We start from the raw sequence: 7,628 nt of genomic DNA, 5'->3' as shown, positions 1-7,628 counted from the left end.
TTAACTACAAGCCCAAATGCTGAGAGAGAGAGAGGAGGAGGTTATGCTGACAGGGTGAGATGAAGCAGGGGTAGGAGCAGGTTCAAAGGGCCAACATGAACCAGCTGGGCTGAGTGGTCTGTTGAATTTTATGGTCTATTTCTGTGTTGTGAATCCTACGTGATGACAATCGACGGCCAGTTAATGTGGAAGTGCTGTGACATGACTGAACTGCATCCATAAACCTCAGGTTAATTTAGTTTAACGCTACCTTGGTACCAGGTTAACATTCCAAAATAAAATTCGAGTTGTGTTTTGGTGGGGGGGGGGTTTACTTCAGTTATCCCAGTGGGGGGCTCAGGAAGTCTGCTAAGACTAGTCTAACTCCACAGGCCCTTCCCACTCGTTCACTGTTGACCGGGCTTATTTTTAGCTGGGAGCTGCTGTGCTCAACTAACCCTCAGCTGTTCTGTCACTCCAGAAAGTGAGCTTGCTTCACTACAGTGCACGGCCCAGGCAGAGGTGAGTTTACATCTAAGTTCTTGATCTTCTCTGTGTGTGTGTGTGTGTGTGTGTGGGGAGGGGGGAAAGAAAGGCGTAGTGCAACATCATCGCTTTTTTAAGGAAAAGTTCATGTCATCTCTGAAATTGAAGGATTTCTGAGTGAGGAGGGGAGCGGGGTTTGTGTGGCGATCGAGTGGTGCATTCCCCGTCTGTCTGGCTCCTGCTCAACAAGTACAATGGGAGAAATTTAAGCCTCGCTTAAATATATTCCTTCATCGCAAATGTGTGAAATCGTTCACTGTTTTGTCTCTTTGGAGGAGAGGGGTAGAGGCTAAAACCGTTTAAGTGATAAGTAAACAACGGGATCAGCAGGAACTGAGTCCAGCAATGTCACTTAGGACATTCATCCGACAGACTTCACCTCAAAGTTAGCCCTCGTTCCAAAGTCACCAGACAAATGATTGATCAGGTATTACAGGATCCAATTTAAACTTGCCAGTGAGAGACGGTGCAGTCTATCCCAAACGCAACAAAGCTTTCATTTTTAGTTTTATTGCCGGATTAGCGGGGAAGGTAACACTTTGATTATTTTGGACTGAAACGTACCGATAATCACTGGGAGAGTCTCGTCATGTGGACTAAATTAAGAAGCTGAGAGACTTCCCTGTGCAACTGGGACAGCTGTCAGCTGCCAACATATCTGAACAGTTGACTTTGTCCACACGAGCCTGATTGATCAGTAACAGAGATCTGGGTCATCCTGTGTGGGGGCAGCATAGATCCATTCATGAAGATCCCTATCTGCTTTCAAATCCCTCCACAGTCCTGACTCCTCCCGAATCCTAACCTCCTCCAACCCGCCAAGATTGCCGCGCTCCTCCCATTCTGTCCTCCTGCATATCCTCGATTTTAATTGCTCCGCCATTGGCGGTCGTGCCTTCAGCAGCCTAGTCCCTGAGCTCTGGAATTCCCTCCCCCAAACCTCCCCACCTCTCTACCTCTCTTTCCTATTTTGAGACGCTTCTTAAAACCCACATCTTTGACCAAGCTTTTGGTTGCCTGTCCTTATTTACCCTTTTACGGCCTGGTGATAAATTTTGTCTGACGACACTCCTGTGAAGTGATTGAGACATTTTGCATTAAAGGCGCTATATAAATGCAAGTTGCGGCTGAGATTCCTTTTTAGCAGTATTCTAAGCCTGATGTCGCTACGATTTTAACCTAGGCCAGACTGCAGTCCATGCTAGTGAACTCTTAATACTATTTTAATGCAGGTATTAACTAGTTTCTCTTAGTTGGGTTAGCAGCCGCAATGAAATGTTGGACAGAGGGTGGTGTAAACCTAATGTCCCCAGCAATGCTCTCAACCTTTCTGATGGCAGCCTTGGGCCTGTGGATCTTCTCTTGCCCATGGTTGAAGAGGTTTGTGGGCTTAATTCCCAATTCCTGAGGCACTCATTTTTGCTGTTGTTACCTCCAGGTTCATCTCTTCCATCATCCTCCCATCTGCCGCCTTATGTAAACTCCTACTCTTCCTAATCTCTGCTGCCCATGTCCTAACTCGCACCAGGTTACCTTCGCCCATCACCCCTTATGCTTGCCAACATATCAGACACTCAATTTTAAAGTTCTATTCAAAATGTCGACTCTCATATGCGATTCTGTAATTCGACAGCATTTGCTGAACAATCCTGAGTGCGCTAATAGCTACACTAACAACTAATTTAAGATAATCAGTCAAGCTCATAATGTGCCTCATTTATGCTTGCTAGAAGCAACATACATTCATACACAGTGACCCGTTCTCTGCAAACAAAAGGAATATGTTCAACCCTTGCGCTTTTTTTGAATTTCCAAGCAGCTTAGCGAGTCTAGAGTTCTTCATTGCTTTCTCCATGGCGATGTCTTGGCTAATCAGAGCCAACTTGCCAACCAATCAGCCCCCTTTTCTCCTGTAGTATAAATTATTGTGATTGTTTGAAATTTGGCTTTCTTGCATTTGTCCTGAAGAATGTAAGGTGAAAAGCTTCAGCAACATGTCTCTCTTTCCAACAAGAATTCTATTCTTCTTCCCTCCCTCCTTGGCCTCATCCATATCTAAATGTGTGATCTCCTCCAATCCTTTTCTGAGGCCTCTGCACTCATCTAATTCTTGTACATTACCCCCCCACCCTCACCCCATTCCCTTTACACTGCTACCATTGGCTACCATAAGGTGGTGGCATGGTGGTATTGTCACTGGACTAGTAACCCAGAGACCCAGTCTAATGCTCTGGGGAGCTGGGTTCGAATCCCACCATGAATTCAAGTAAACTCTGGAGTTAAAGGTCTGTTGCTGATTGTTGTAAAAACCCATCTGGTTCATTGATACCTTAAAGGGGAGGAAATCTGCCATCCTTACCTGGTCTGGCCTACATGTGACTCCAGACCCACAGCAATGTGGTTGACTCTTAACTGCCCTCTGAGCAAGGGCAATTAGGGATGGGCAATAAATGCTGGCCTAGCATTTAATAATGCGAGCAAACAAATAGTAAAAAGAAAATTCCCTCTTCGAACCTCTCTCTTTCCTCCATTAAGGTGCTTTTTGACCAAGCGTTTGATCACCTGTCTTAATACCTCAATGTCAAATTATGAAACTTCGGATGGCCTTGAAGGCACTACATAAATGCAAGCTGTTGTTGATCACATAATCTGGGCTGACTCTTCAGTGAGGTGCTACCTTCTCAATAGGTTAAACTGAGTCTCAAAGGTGGATGTAAGAGATCCCACAGCATTTATTCAAAGCAGAACAGGGATTTTGTCTGTTGGCCTGGCTAATATTTATCCCTCAGCCCAACCTCAGGAATGAGTCATATGTCTCTTTGTTGTGAGTGGCACCTTGCCTTGTGATAATTGGCAGGTTAGCTGCTTGTGTGATGTTGACTGAAGAATAAATATTGACCAGGAAACCGGGACAGCTCCCTTGCTTTTCTCCAAAATAGTGCCATGGGAGATCTTGTACATCCACCCAAGAGGGAAGATAAGGCCTTGGTTTAATGTCTTATCTGAAAGTTAGCACCACACCCCCCTTCAGAGCTGCCCTGGAGTGTCAGCCTTGATTTTTTTTGTGCTTAAGCCCTGGAGTGGGACTTGAACTCGGAGCTTTTTGACTCAGGGGTGAGAGCGCTACCATGGTCGACATACGAGAGGGGTGAAGAATCAGGGAGCGTGGAGTAAGAGGCGCCAGTCCTCCGGGTATGTCCGGGAATTCTCCTGGAATCGGCATCAATCTCCCGGTGGGCAAAGAAAGCATTCCGGGAGGTTTTGAAACGCTGTTTCAAGCAAAGCGCTCACTTCATTCATGCTTCGGAGGCAAAGCGCCGCCCAATCAAATTCAAGTCGTAAAGTGGGGGGGAAAAAAACAGCCATGAGGATCCCGGTTGGCTGGGACTTTTGGCCGGCTGCGATGGGATCGGTGGGGTTTGGATTTCACTGAAGGATGATGCCCTGCTTTGACCTTCAGTCCCCTGGGACGCACTTGATGCCACCCGTGCATTGCCAGGTAAGAAATAGTCTTAAATCGAAAAGGAAGTATTAGCCCGTCAAAAAGGAACTGATGTCACCTTTTAATGGGCACTAAAATGTTTAAGTACAGAAGTGGACTAGGAGACTGATTGACTTCAGTCTCTGTTAGACACGTGTAGAGAGAAGTCTGCCATGTTCCTGAACTTCTTTAATAGGGATCGCTCGGGGCCGTGTGTAACCAGGGAGTGAACTTGGCTGAATGCAGCAGCAAGTCACCATAAGAGGGAAAGAGACAGTGAGTAGAAGGTAGCTTGTTTCTGTCATCTACGTATGCAGACACACAGAAGGAACGAGCGGGGATGTAACCAATGGCAGACCTGCGTCTGCCCTTATCGCCACCAAACACGTCAGGACCATGATGGTTTCCAGCAGGGTCTAGACCGGCAGGGCTGCATAGCCGGAGTCCCACACAGGAGCGGAACCGCTAGGACGGTACCATCACCTCCACTGCCTGCCGGCCCTGTCTTAGCAGCATTGGCCGAGGGGAGGGGAGAAAGCCTGGATCCATCAGGTGTCAACAGCACCAGCTCATCCCGTCCTGGGCGGTGGCCAAGAGTGAGATCCGGGAGCCGCTGCCCCACACGACTGCGGAGCTCCAGCTGATAATCCCGGGAAGGAGAGGCAGGCGGGAGTCCGAGTCTGGAAGTGGCACTGAATCACCAGGCGATTAAACGCGGATAGGGCAAAATCTCGTGCCCGCAATGACCTGCTCAATTCTTTTCGTCTTTTTTTTTCGAAATTCTTGCTTTAAGATGATCCCAATTTCACTCAGGGATCCTCTACTTCCACCGACTTCCCCTGGAGACGACCATTGTTTGCAACACCAGTGGAGATCCTGGTGGGCCGCAGGGCTGGAGAAGGTTTCAGAAAGAGGGAGGGGATGAGGCGGGCGGCCCCCTATTAGATACGACAGGCCGAGATGTCCCTCGAGACACAACAGGTGCCAGAGGCTGGTCCCTATTCCTAAATTGAGGCCCAAGGCCCAACTCCAAGTGAGGCCTGGGGCCTATGGCTCCTGGCGTTCCCTTGGAATGCGCCACCTGTTTTGGAGCTGGAATCGTCTCGCATTAAAAATGTTGCTGTGTAGATTTTACACGTGGGTCATCGATATTGGTGAAATTGAGGTGACTGCTCTTGGCCTACGCACAACTCTCAACCCGCCTAGAAATAGCCCAAAAGGAACATAAACGTGGAGGATAAAAAGAGGTAGAAAAGAAAAAAAGTTACGTTTATTTAAGTCGCGTTCTATGTAAAATACATCAGTGGAATTCGCGAGGCAGGTTTATTCTGCTTTTTTGTTATTCTTTTGTCCCCTGACTCTCTGGTAGTCATGGAGACAGTGACAGACAGCGACCTTTGTGATTGAATTGTTTGACCTTTAAAAGATAGAAAGGAACTTGCATTTATAAAACCCCAGTCGCATCTCTCAGGAAAGTCCCAAAAGCACTTCATACAGATTCATAGAATCACACAGCACAGGAGGAGGCCATTCGGTCCATCGTGAGTCTGTTGGCCCTTTGAAAGATTTATCCAATTAGTCTCACCTCATCCCCCATTCTTTTTCCGTGGTCTTTCAAGTATTTATATAATTCTCTCTTGCAAGTTACTATTGAATCTGCTTCTGTGTATTCCAGATCACAATAATTCCTTGTGTACAATGGTGTTCCCTCATGTCGTCTCTGGTTCTTTTGCCAATGGCCTTAAATCTGTCGCCATAGTTACTGCCCCTTCTGCCGCCGGAATCAGTATCTTCTTATTTTCTCTATCAAAACCGTTCAAGATTTTGAGCACTTCTTTCAAATCTTGCCTTGACCTCCCCTGTTCTAAAGAGAACAGCCCCATCTTCTCCAGTCCCCACATAACTGAAGTCCCCCATGCCTGGTGCCATTCTAGTCAATCTCCGCTGCACCTTCTCAAGGCCCTTGACATCCTTTCCAAAGCGTGGAGCCCAGAGCGACCACAATGCTTCAGCTGAGGTGTCACAGTTCAACCCCATCTTTGATCCACATCCACACCCACAGGCTGCTTTGTCCTGGATGGTGTCAAGCTTCTTGAGTGCTGTGGGAGCTGCACTCATCCAGTATTCCATCACACTCCTGACTTGTGCCTTGTAGATGGTGGACAGGCTTTGGGGAGTCAGGAGGTGAGTTACTCATCACAGGATTCCTAGCCTCTGACCTGCTTTTGTAGCCACAGTATTTATATGGCTAGTCCAGTTCAGTTTCTGGTCAATGGTAACCCCCAGGATGTCAAAGTGGGGTATTCAGCAATGGTAATGCCGTTGAATCTCAGGGAGATATGGTTAGACTCTTGTTGGAGGTGGTAATTGTCTGGTGCTTGTGTGGCATGAATGTTATTTGTTACTTATAACCCAAGCCTGGATATTGTCCAGGTCTTGCTGCATTTGGACATGGACTGCTTCAGTATCTGAGGAGTTGTGAATGGCTCTGAACATTGTGCAATCATCAGCGAACATTCCCACTTCTGACCTTATGATGGAAGGAAGGTCATTGATGAAGCAGCTGAAGATGGTTGGGCCGAGGACACTACCCTGAGGAACTCCTGCAGTGATGTCCTGGAGCTGAGATGAGTGACCTCCAACAACCACAACCATCTTCCTTTGTGTTAAGTATGATTTCAACCAATGGAGAGTTTCCTCCCAATTCCCATTCCCAACTTTACTGGGGCTCCTTGTTGCCACATTTGGTCAATGGTGACTGATGGAAAGGGTAACCTCTCTTGCGTGACCCCTGGATTTTAGCTCTTATGTCCAAAATTTTCACCAAGGCTGCAGTGAGGCTTGAAGCAGAGTGCTTCTGGCAGAGCCCAAAGTAGGTATCGGTGAGCAAGTTGTGGTTAACATCATTGATTCAACTAATCAGTTTTATATCCCAGAGGTCCTTGATTTCCAGTCTTGATGTGTTTCTCAAGAGTATTGCTACCTTTGAATATAGATTTTAAGTGGGATGTTTTACCATGTTTACTCTATCAATGCAAACAGTTGTTGCTGCCCGTGAGTGATGCCATTAAGCTGGTGAGCAATTCGTTTTTTTGTGAGTAACATAAAGGATTGAAGAGCAGGCACTAAGATTCTGAGCTGCACATCCAGGAGGAGGGGGCAAACACCATCCCTCACCCTGCCCACTCTTTGAGGCTGAACCAGACCGTTCGCAACTTTGGTGTCATGTTTGATCCTGAGCTGAGCTCCTGACCCCCTATCCGATCCATCATACGATTGCCAACTTCCACATTTGTAACATCGCTTGCCTCGTCTGCTACTGAAACCATAAGAACACAAGAAATAGGAGCAGGGGTAGACCAGGAGGCCCACCGAGCCTGCTCTGCCATTCAATACAACCATGGCTGATCTCGTCCATCTTCCTCCAGTCCTTTGTTCCTTTCAAATCTGGCTGTCCCATTGCTCTCTGGGCTGGTCTCCTATCTTCCACAACTTCCATAATTCAATAACCTTCCTTCCATCATAAGATCAGGACTGGGGCTGTTCGCAGATGATTACACAATGTTCAGCACCATTCATGACTCCTCAGATACTGGAGGGGTCCGTGCTTGGGTTGATAAGT

The 7,628-nt window shown here is 47.2% G+C and overlaps 1 protein-coding gene across 2 annotated transcripts in view; it reads left to right on the top strand.

Moving 5' to 3' along the window:
- Window positions 1-355: 355 nt before the first annotated feature.
- txlnba (taxilin beta a) overlaps window positions 356-7,628 on the top strand; it is a 40,433-nt gene continuing 33,160 nt past the window's right edge. Inside the window, exon 1 of one of the 2 annotated variants that reach the window (XM_078557475.1) lies at window positions 356-501. The gene's annotated coding sequence lies outside the window, so the exon portion shown is untranslated. Of the gene's footprint in view, window positions 502-4,267; window positions 4,283-7,628 lie in introns of those variants that run through there. The other variant, XM_078557476.1, reaches the window with a different exon arrangement.

Source organism: Cetorhinus maximus, chromosome 14 (assembly GCF_964194155.1).
Source record: "Cetorhinus maximus chromosome 14, sCetMax3.hap1.1, whole genome shotgun sequence".
NCBI lineage: Eukaryota > Metazoa > Chordata > Chondrichthyes > Lamniformes > Cetorhinidae > Cetorhinus > Cetorhinus maximus.
Note: the sequence above shows the minus strand (reverse complement) of the source record. Positions and strands in the feature narration are given on the sequence as shown.